This window comes from Pelophylax lessonae, assembly GCF_965119305.1.
Source record: "Pelophylax lessonae genome assembly, chromosome: 12".
Classification (NCBI taxonomy): Eukaryota; Metazoa; Chordata; class Amphibia; order Anura; family Ranidae; genus Pelophylax; species Pelophylax lessonae.
In genome coordinates this window covers 128,465,003-128,476,822 of record NC_138779.1, presented here as the reverse complement: position 1 = coordinate 128,476,822, position 11,820 = coordinate 128,465,003, and the positions used below count along the sequence as shown (strand labels likewise).

The 11,820-nt window shown below is 48.0% G+C and overlaps 1 protein-coding gene and 1 pseudogene across 6 annotated transcripts in view; one reads left to right on the top strand and one right to left on the bottom strand.

Annotated features, from left to right (window-relative positions):
* Positions 1 to 11,820, top strand: part of C2CD2L (C2CD2 like) — a 201,354-nt gene that overhangs the window by 167,539 nt on the left and 21,995 nt on the right. The gene's annotated exons all lie outside the window — the stretch shown is intronic.
* On the bottom strand, positions 301 to 1,485 carry LOC309568307 (annotated as a pseudogene). Its single transcript has 3 exons — positions 1,313 to 1,485; positions 841 to 1,171; positions 301 to 559 (listed from the first exon to the last, which is right to left on the bottom strand). The product of its transcript is annotated as an uncharacterized misc_RNA (transcript).

Sequence of the window (11,820 nt, the reverse complement as noted above, 5' to 3'; positions counted from 1 at the left end):
AACAAGGGCTCTCCTTGGCTATCCTCACTATCATAAGCTGGTTGGGGTTGGTATCCCCAGGGTGTCCCTGTGTTCCAAGCTGCTGCTCCCCAATAGGAACAATTCTTTCCCCATGACCCCTTGGTGACACAAATATACCCTTCCCCATGTCCTGTCTTATACCATTATGATCTGCTATTGAGTTTGGGGCATGGGAGTATTTTACATGCATGAAAATCAAACGTGGCTACATGAGTAGCTGAAGAATTATACCAGTAAGTGATCTTTCCATTATTTTCAGTAATGGCTGCTTTTTTGCACCTTAGTTGTTCCCAACAAGAAAAGGATATATAGAATCATGATTTGTCCTCATCCGCCCCCTTAGGTACAGGGGCTTTCTTACAATGGGAGGCGTGTATCCAGGTGTTCTTTCCAGCCACCTTCACTGATGTGGCAGTTACTAGGAGGACTTGGAAGGGACCATCGAATCTGGGCTCAAGGGAGTGTTTTCGTACAAATTTCTTTATATAGACCCAGTCGCCGGGAACCAGCTTTTGTGTTCCTGTATGTAGTTCAGGATCTGGAATGGAAGAAAACACTCTCGCATGGATGCGGGTTAATTCACGAGACAATGCAATCACATAATCAGCCAATACATCAGATTGAAGTTGTAACTGTTGCGGATAATATCCTAGTCTAGGGGCTGACCCAAACAGCATCTCATAGGGTGATAAACCATGGCTCCCTCTGGGACACTAAACAAAGCAATAGGTAAACTGTCTGGCCAACTCATTCCTGTCTCCTGGGACATTTTTAACATCCTAGACTTTATTTTACCATTCAGTCTCTCTACCTTTCCACTACTTTGTGGATGGTATGGGGTGTGAAAAGCTAGTGTGACCCCCAAGTCTGTCCATATTTCTTTGGTTACTGAGGCCGTAAAAGCCGGCCCTTGATCACTCTCTATAACCTCTGGGACTCCATACCTGCACACTACTTCTGTTAGAAACTTTTTAGCTGTGGTCTTTGCTGCCATGTTGGTAACAGGGAAAGCTTCTGGCCAGGAAGAGTACATATCTATGATCACCAAAGCGTACTCATATCGGCTACTTCTTTGGCATCTGGATGTGGTTGATCTGTATTCTCTGGAAAGGATACTTTTGCTAGGTGTTTTCTGGGCACTTTCTCCGGTCTTCCAGGGTTGCATTTATCACAAATAATGCATGATTTTCAAAAACTGTTGGCGAGTGGGGGGATTCCTGGGGCCAGATAGTATTTGTTGATTAGTGCATTTATCAAAGTTTTTGATAGATGAGAGGCACCATGAGCCCACTGTACTACTGCTGGGAACATAGATCGTGGCAAACATGGTCTCTTGTCCACTTCCATGAGTCCATTCTTCAATGTGGCTCCTTTCTTTATCCACATTTCCTTTTCTTCTTTACTTGCTGATTTCTGTTGTTCTTTGAGGAGTGTCCATTCTACAGATGGGCTTTGCAGGACCATGGTGGTTTGTACAGCTTCAGTATCTTGTATGTTTTTTGTGGTGCTGATGATGTTCCGTCTGGAGCAGGCATATCCACTCTGTTGTTAGCTTCTCGCGCTTCGTATGCGGCCTGCTTTGCGGCGGTGTCCACCAGATGGTTGCCTCGTGCTTCCGGAGAATTCAGTCTACCATGTGTCTACCATGTGCCTTTACCTTAAGTATAGCCACCTGGGTAGGAAGAAGTAGAGCATCCATCAAGTCTTTGATTGCTGCACCATGCTTCACAGTTCGCCGTTAGAAACCCTCTGGTCCTCCAGAGGATCCTATAGTCACAGGCAACCATAAGGGCATATCTTGAGTCCATGTGGATGTTGACTCTCTTTTCTTCTGTTAATTGGCATGCCGTAATAAGGGCTCGGAGCTATGCTTCTTGTGCAGACTTTGAAGGAGGTAGGGCCGAGGCGTGGAGGATTGTATCCTCAGTGGTGACAGCATATCAAGTGTGATATCTTCCTGCTTGGTCTGCATATCTTGAGCCATCTACATAGATAGTTAGGTCAGGATTGTCCAAAGGCACTTCACTTACAGTCAGTAGATGTGCAGTTTCCATTTTCATCATCTCAAGGCAGTCATGGGGAATATCACAAGGATCGTCTCCTCCCTCGAGAAGTGGAAGCAGAGTGGACAGGTTGAGCGTGTTGCACCTAAGAAGGGTGACGTTATCCAGGAGAAGTAGGGCACATTGAAGTCTGAGATGTCTTGCTGTCGACAGGTGTTTTGGTTGTACTTGATTCAGTATTGCTGCTATATCATGAGGGGCCAGAAGGATGAGATGATGTCCCAACACGAGGTCAGCAGTCTTGTCCAGGAGAGCCTGGGCTGCAAAGACGGCTCTGAGGCAGGAGGGTCCCCCCTAGCCACTGGATCCATCTGGCAGGAATAATAGCCGATGGGCCTGACCTTGTTGCCGTGGGTCTGAGCCAACACTCCTGTGGCATGTTCTTCTCTCTCTGAGATAAACAACTTGAAAGGCTTCTCGTAGTTTGGGAGGCCAAGAGCGGGGGCTGTAGATAGAATTTCTTTCAAAAGTTCAAAGTTGGTAAGGGCCTCTGAAGATAGCACAAAAGGGTTGGTCTTCAGGGCATCGTACAGAGGTCGCATCAGTATGGATGCCTCTGGAATCCAGGAGCGGCAATAAGAGATTAGTGCCAAGAAGGCATGGAGGGATCTTTGGCCCATTGGCACTGGAATGGCCTTGATTGCAGCAACCCTTTCTCGGGTAAGATGCCGTGTGCCTTCTGAGACACAGTGACCAAGGAAGACCACTGTGCCTTTGCACCACTGAATCTTCTGTTTTGAGGCTTTGCAGCCTTGCTCGGCCAGGTAGCATAAGAGGCTCTCAGAGTGAGTTGATTCTTCTTCTTGGGTGTCCGCACAAAGCAAGAGGTCATCCACATACTGGAGGAGCACTACCTCTGGGTTGAGTTTGATCCATGTATCCAGGACAAATGTCATTGCCTTGGCAAATTGAGATGGGGAGTTTTGAGCTCCCTGAGGCATTACAGTCCAGGTGTAACCTTGGCCCTCATGGGTGAAGGCGAAGAGGAATTGGCAACAAGGGTCAAGGGGAACGCTAAAATACGCGTTTGCCAGGTCCACCACTGTGAAGTATTTTGCCGTAGGCGGTATTCCAGCCAGCAAGGTGTGCGGATTAGGCACAATGGGTGTTTCCAGTATGGTGGCTTCATTTACTGCTCGGAGATCTTGTACCATTCGATATTTTATAGGTTCCCCCTTCATGGTCTTCTTTACTGGAAAGAGAGGAGTATTGCAAGGGCTTGTGCAATATATGAGAGCCCCATTTTGCAAGAGGGCCTTTATTTGGAGGGTAATTGCAGCTGATTGGGAGGGCTTAAGGGGGTACTGGGGCTTCCTTGGGTAAGGGGTTCCTGGTTTCATTTTCACAATAATGGGTGGGACTTTCAGGTGACCAATGTCCTCCGGCCCTGTAGACCACAAACATGAGGGTATACGATCTAGAACTTCTTGTGGGATTCCAGTCTCATCCTCCATATCCAAGGAAAGCAGGAGCGGGATGGAACACAATGCTGAGGCATCTTCAGCAGTCAGTGGTGAAGTCACTTTAATACCACCGTCAGGTTGAAAGGAAATAGAGGCTTGAAGTCTGGACAAGACATCAGCCCCTAATAAATTTAAAGGACATGTGGTGGAGACGACAAATCTTGCTAGTAAGTCAGGGAAATTGCCAACTTGTAAGGGGCGGGTCAAAGGGCTTCTTCTGGGTGTTCCGTCCACTCCCACGCAAGTTATGTCAATATCTGATAGGAAAGAGGTATCGGGTAGTTCTTCAGCTCTGATCACACTTCTGGCAGCACCTGTGTCACACAGGAAGGTGGTGGGACGGCCCTCAATGGGGAGGGTTATTTTTGCAAGGGGTCCTCCAGTGTCTTTAGATGATGCAGTCATAGTTGGCGTGTTTGACACAGGCTTGCCAAAATCCTAGCGGAAGAGATTAGTTTGCTCGGGAGGAGGAGGAGAAGGAGGAGGCCAGGTGTTAGGCACAGAGTTAAATGGGTTCCCCTGGTTGTTGTTTTGTCCTTGGTGTTGGGTGCCTCCTTGTGGGTCACTGCTAGACTGCCTGTTGGTAATCCTTCGAGGGCTTCGACACTCCCTTTTGAAGTGTCTGGGCTTACCGCAATTATAACAGACTCGTGGATTTCGTGGCAGGTGTGGCGTGTCAGAGGTCACCATGAGAGGGGTCATCTTTTTGTTTCCCTGTGAGAAATCTATGCCTTTTGCTACTAACAGTAAAGTATCGAGGGACAGCACTCTATACTCTGGGCGAGACAGAAGCAGACCTTTCCTAATAGGTTCCCTAAGGCCTGAAACAAATGCAGAGGACAGCATCTGGGTATGTGCCTTATTCTGCTTATCAAATCTCAAATCTGTAAATACCTGTGAGATTCTAGTATGGAATTTCTCAACTGATTCAGTCTTCTCTTGTGTAATGTCCTGTATGTTGGTTGTTTGGTCTTAACTGAGTTAAAAATTCACGCCCTGAGTCAAAAGTGTGGTCAGCGTCAATTCTAGTAGCATTGAAATGTTTTCCCATCACCGGCCAATAGGCATCTCCTGCTTTAATCTCACAGAGGCTTATTAAATTCCGCTAAGCACAAGAATATGCTTTCTGGATCTGTGCAACTCTCCTATAAAAGGGCATGGGCTGTTTCTCAGGGTCTGGCAAACTGGTCACAAGGGACGATGCCTGCCCAGGTGTAAATGTCACATACATCAAGGGTGCTCCCTGAGCTGCAGGTATTCCCCTAGGTACATATGGAACTCGGTAATTCCCTGGTTGAGGGTATGGTCCCGGGTCAGTAGGAGACATGACAGGGACTCACTGGATGCTGTGTGGTTGCGGGGGTGGAAGGTTAGATGATGATGGAAGTGCATATTGCACAGTGTCACGCGAATCACTTGTGAGCATCCCTGACCCATCTGTCGTAGGTGGTGGGCTTTACATCGGGAGTGTAGTGACCCCCGGTGTTTGGACCTGGTGGGGGTAGATGCTGGAGATGGGTGGCTGGTGTGGCCAAGTCCCAGCCTGCCGGCAAGGCAGGTGACCTGTGGAATGATTCACCGGGGCTCTGGAAACGAGGGGCCATGAGCTTTCTACTTGATCCACTATGGGCACCTCGGACATGGAGAGGAAGTGTGTTTGCCCCGGCTGGTTGGGGTTATCAGTGTCCACTAATGTGACCGACCTTTGTTTTGGGGTGGCACCGTGATTCCCTTGGGCTGTCTGCATTGTTCTAGCATCAAGGGAAGATAGGTGGTCGTGGCTGGCATCATCTAAGTTTACTTCATCATCGGTACCAAGTATCATTAATGGGGTAGATTGTGTCCCTTTATAGTATGCTCCAGTTGTTTGATCTATTACCGGACACATAGGTATGGGTGTACCAAGATGGCCGCCCGAGGAAGTCATCATAGGGAGTCTTCCTGTGTCACAGCAGTTGAGTGTAGCAAGATGGCTTCCGGGCTTCCGACCTGGGGTGGTGACAGGGGCGGTAACGGGGGTTTTACAGAGGGAGGGGACCTAAGAGTGAGTCTCGTGGGAGGCATATCAAGTGGGAGGGAAGTCTCTGGGGAACAGTGCTCTCTGCCTGAGGTCTGGCCGCCATAATAGGGCGGTGGCTCACTTCCCCCCTGACTTATTTTCTGGCTTATGGTACACGTAAACAATTTCCCCATGTTGATTTGTCACTCTGTACCAGGCTTCTGCTGTAGGTAAAGATAAGTCCTAGTGAAAATGGATAATCTCCAAATTGATGTGATTAGTGAGATCCACACTTTAGGAATCCAGAAACTTATAGGTGATGCGCTTACCGAACAAACAATAAGTGATTGCAGAAATAAATCGCGAAAAGTGAACTTGATTGTAGAAACACATGTGATGAACTCCCAAGAAATGAAGTCATAGAGTCATGGAAAAAAAGAAAACGCCATGGCATAATACCATAACGATATGTATTATCCCTTAAACACCCTAAAAGTGCACCATGCAGGAGGTGTGTGAATCCGTCACCAGTTGTGGGACTGCTTACCAGAGAAAACTTGTATGCAGGCATAAATGACATTCCCCAAATGTGTGATGATGGAGAAAGTGGAAGAAAAACCACCACCGATTTCTAAGCCGCTTACCAGATTGAGGATGGACAAAGGCAGATAGAGACAAAATCCCAAATGTACCAGGACCACCAACACTGACAATAAGGGCCCCTTACCAGACTCAGGTAGCAATTGCACAATGTATGGTATCAGAACAGATCCAATCCACCGACATTCACCACCGATAGATAAACCTCACACAGCAGGGTCAAAGTTGATGATGATCCAAACAGATGAGCCAATATTCCCAGTAGATGGGCAGAAACCAATCCCAAATGCAAAGAAAAAGCGCTAATAGTGTAAAAACATAACCACTGTTTTATTATGTAAAGGAAACACACTTACATTCTGTTAAAATCAAAGAGCATGTAAAGCCGCCGGCCGGACGGCAGTCACATCCGCTCGCTTGGAACGCTTCCAGGGATGACGTCAGCACGCCGTGACCTAACGACGTTTCGTCCTAGAAGACGTTTTCAAAGGTGAAACCTTTGGATGTATCTATGCGCATATAACTTTCTTCCAGGATATGACCATCTTCTGTCCTAGGTGTGTCCCTCACTGGAGACGCCATCTTGGAAATCATCTGTTCTTCTTGTTTTCTTATTTCTTCGATTTATAGGAGAAAAGTGATCTGGCAATTATGTTTGAGCAAGGGAAGTATTTCATATAAGTAAATAGCATAAAAGCATATTAGCATAACAGCACTATAGCATAAAAAATACCATAAATGGGTATAAATGGTTTATAAGCTTGTATCTAATACTGTAGAAATAGGCATTTTACTAAACCATCAATTACATCCATTACAGTAGCTTCCCTACAGCAAGGGGATTTTCTTGCCTCCATAGACATCAAAGATGCCTACCTTCACATCTCGATCTGTGCAGGACACCAAAGGTTTCTCCGTTTTGACGTGGGAGAGGATCACTATCAGTTTGTATCGTTACCCTTTGGTCTCGCCTCTGCTCCTAGGGTCTTTACAAAGGTGTTGGCTCCGGCCCTGGCGCTGTTGTGACAGCAGGGGATATCCGTCTTGGATTACCTGGACAATCTGCTTGTACGTGCAAAGTCTCCCACGGTACTGGAAACAAATTTGGCAATCACCATGAGAACACTGGAGGAGTTCTAGTGGATTCTAAACTTTCAGAAGTCTTCCTTGGTCCCCCTTCTTTGAGACTGGACTATCTGGGCCTGACTTTGGAGTTTTTCCAGGGGAAGAAACACCCTGGCTGAGGACGAGTCCAGACTGCGATTTAGCTGTTGCCGTCCAGCAAGTGGTCGTCCCTTCGGACCTGCATGAGAGTTTTGGGACTGATGGTGTCGTCCTTCGAGGTGGTCCCCTTCGCTCAATTCCACACGAGGATCCTTCAGAAGGAAATCCTTCTCAAATGGAATAAGAATCCAAGTTCCTGGACAATCAGATCCAGCTGAGCCAGGTGACCAGGGAGTCTCTGATATGGTGGCTTCGGTCCCCTATGCTCAAGAAAGGAAAATCCTTCCCCTAATGTGTATATGTATGTGTGTATGTGTGTATGTGTATGTATGTGTATGTATGTGTGTATATATATGTATATGTGTATGTATGTATGTATGTATATATATATATATATATATATATATATATATACAGACTATTGTCACCACGGATGCTAGTCGGGTGGAGAGGGGTCCAAGTTCCTGGACAATCAGATCCAGCTGAGCTAGGTGACCAGGGAGTCCCTGATATGGTGGCTTCGGTCCCCAATGGCCAAGCAAGAGAAATCCTTCCTCCCTGTATATTGGACAATTGTCACCGCGGATGCCAGTCTGCCTGAGTGGGGAGGGTTTCTCGGCAGGTTGTCTGCTCAAGGAGTATGGTTCCTGGAACAATCCAGGTTACTGATCAATGTTTTGGAGCTGAGAGCAATCAACTAGGACTGAGCACCTGCAGGGTTTTCCAGTGCGCATTCAATCGGACAGTGCCATGGCCGTGGCTTATGTCAATCACCAAGGGGGCATGAAAAGTGTCCTTACGGCCTCGGAAGTGGCAGGCATCCTTTGATGGGCGGAACATCTCTCTCCACTGTTCACATTCCAGGAGTGGAAAATTAGCAGGCAGATTACCTCAGATAACAGGCCTTGGATGCAGGGGAATGGTCTCTCCATTCGGAGGTATTCCAGCAGTTCTGCCTTCATTGGGGCACTCCAGATGTAGATCTGTTGGCATCTCAGATCAACAGAACAGTGCAGAGGTTTGTGGCCCGCTCCCGGGACCCTCTGCCAGATGCCGCAGATGCGCTGGTGGCCCCCGTGGGGTCAGTATCAGCTGGTGCATGCCTTTCCCCCTCTCAAGTTGCTGCCAAAACTTTGCAGCATCGAGGCAGAAGGGATTCCGGTCATTCTTGTGGCTTCGGACTGGCCTCGCTAAGCTTGGTACGCAGACCTGGTCAGGCTAGTTGCAGACCTTCCTTGGAGACTTCCTCTCAGGGAGGATTTACTGTCTCAGGGGCCAATCTTCCATCCTGCTTTACGGTCGCAGGCTTTGACGGCTTGGCTGTTGAAAGCCAGGTGCTGAAGGATAGAGATGGACATTCGGTCGGTTCGCGGAGAACTTTGCTCATTCACTGTCCGCCAATCATGCAAACATATGGCGATGTTCGCGGCCGCCATATTCTTTTACATTGTGAAGAAATTTGACGCATGACACATCCATCAGGTGGTACAGGACAGCCAATTGAGACATTTCAGCACATGGACATACCCCCTACCTTATAAATAGACCTGACCTGGCTGGCATTTTACATTCTGCTTTTTGTCAGTGTAGGGGGAGGTTTGCTGTGTGGAGCAGGGACAGAATGTCAGTGACACAAATCGCTCGGTAATAGGTCCACAAAAGTCCTTTAAAGGACTGGTATTTGGTATAGGTGTACTATTGTTTGGTGTGCAGTATATAGGGGTGTAATACACTTATAATATACTTTCTAATATAGAAAGCATATTATAGTGTATTTGGGTACTGCAGAAATGTTGCCTCTTTCGCTGCGTTAATTCTGCTACACACAGTGGCAAAAGTTACTAGAAAATATTTTTCATAACTGGTGTGATAAACCAGTGGCCCCCCAAAACGACAGATTGAAGCGGGGTGTTGTATACCTTCTTCCACATATACTGCGCTTCTCTAGAGACTTTTGTCACAGGGTCATCTAAAAAATGACAGGCAGAGGAAGAGGCAGGCCCTTCCACAGGAGTGGTAGGGGTAGGGCAGGAGCACCAGGCCGGAGCGAAAGTGGGAAGCTGCAGAAGGTGCGTTCGATTACGTCAAAGGACGCACCAGACTTGGTTGAGTGGCTCACTCAGCCTTCCTCTTCTGCACCCTCCTCATCCTCTCTATCTGCACCCTCTTTGCTCCCTGCTGTGTGCACCTGCAAGAACACCACCACCACCATATACCCTCCGCTTGAGTCACAGGAATTATTTTCCGATCCATCACAAGACATTTACGATGCGCAGGAAGAGGCGGTAGCAACAGCCGCCACTCAGCAGTCTGACGACAGTACCCAGATCAGCCCAAGGAGGTTGGTCCCCGCTGTTGCTGCCTACTCTGAGATCTCAAATGTTAGTGGTGGGGAAGGTGACGATGATGACGTGTCTATGGACGTCACGTAGGTGCCCACAACAGAGGAAGAGGAGGGGAGTTCAGAGGGAGAGATGGACCAGCAAATAGGGAGGAGAAGCAGGCCGAACTTACATTGCACAAAAGGGACAAACCAGACTGCTAATGTATCAGGAGCTAACCATCAACCATGTACGGTCACATCTGGCACTCCCAGGATGCCGGCACATGGCTCTGCAGTGTGGGCTTTTTTTAAACTGTCCGCTGCTGACAATAGTGTTGCCATCTGCAGCCTTTACAGTCAACGCATAAGTCGCGGTAAGCCCAAAACTCAACTAGGGATGACCGCCTTAAGATGGCAGCTGGACTCCCATCACCGAGCCAGGTGGGAGCAACGCCATCAGAACCCACAAAGCCACCCTCCAGGCTCCCACCGTCCAGCCTCTTCTCCTCTCTCTCCCCACAATTGTCCTCCACTCCACCTTCCATCATGCCGTACTCATGTTGTTCTGGAAAAAGGCAGGCTTCCTTGGCCCAAATGTTGGAGCGTAAAAAAATTACGCCGGATAACCCTCTTGCCCAACAGTTGACCGCTGGCTTGTCGGAACTGATAGCCCGCCAACTACTGCCATATAAACTGGTGGACTCGGAGGCCTTTAGAAAATTTGTGCCCATTGGAACACCACAATGGAAGGTCCCAGGAAGGAAATATTTCTCGCAGAAGGGCATCCCATAGCTATATGGCCATGTTCAGCGTCAATTGAATGTATCTCTGGCACACAGTGTCGGTGCTAAGATACATCTGACCACAGACACGTGGTCTAGCAAACACGAGCAGGGAAGGTATATAACTTTTACTGCCCACTGGGTGAACCTTCTGATGGCCGTCAAGCATGTAACCCGTGGCACCCGTGTCGATTTGGTTTTACCGCCACGGATTGCATGCAGGCCTGCCTCTTCTTCTCCTCGGCTGACTCCTCCTTTTCCGCTGCTACTTTCGCTGCGCCGCCCAAGATCCCCAGAACCTATTCGACATGCCAGGTGAGACGATGCCATGCTGTGCTGGGTCTGTTGTGCCTGGAAGCCAAGAGCCGCACTGGTCCTGCACTCCTTTCAGCTTTGCATTCACAGGCAGATCAGTGGCTAACACCACTCAATTTGACAGTTGGTAAAGTGGTGTGCGACAACGGTGCCAAACTGCTGAGCGCGCTGAAACAGGGAAAAATTACACACGTATAAAGCAAAAGTATATCAGCGCAAGCAAACAGATAAAATCCAAGCTGCTGAACACCAAGGTAAAAATACAACACCTCAATAATAAATTAGAAAAATATATAGTGCAGCGCTAAAACGATCAATACGGGTAGAAGACATGTTAAAATCCCAGATAAAACTCTCAAATAAAAGTCCATATGTCGGAACTAAAACCACTGTAAAATCCTTAAATCCTACTTGGAGATCTAGTGTGAAGACGCTGCTGTGCTGTGTGTTGGTTCTACAAGTTAAAGGCTGTTTCTTTTCAGCCCTCAGGTGAGAGGCTAGCATCACTGGTGGAGGATTATGCACTTAGTGAGAGCACCTTTGGACTGTAATTCAGCACTGTGCACTTTTTCCTGGACCTTTATTGTACCAATTGAGTTTTCCCCTTCCCTTATTTAAGGATTTTAAAATTACACACGTGCCATGCATTGCACACGTCCTGAACTTGGTCGTGCAGCGATTCGTTGCCAAATACCCTGGGGGTCCAGGACGTCTTGCGGCAGGCCAGGAAAATCTCGGGCCATTTCAGAAGATCTTACACAGCCATGGCTCGCCTTGCTGACATTCAGCGGTGACACAACCTGCCCGTCCGACGTCTTATTTGTGACTGCCCGACGCAATGGAACTCAACCTTGTATATGCTTGAGAGGCTGCTCCAGCAGAAATGTGCAGTTAACGACTACCTGTACGAACTCTGCAGCAGGACAGGTTCTGGGGAGCTTGGGTTTTTTCACCGCGCCAGTGGCTGCTCATGCGCGACGCATGCAGACTTCTGCGGCCATTTGATGAGATCACCATCTGTGACATTGTA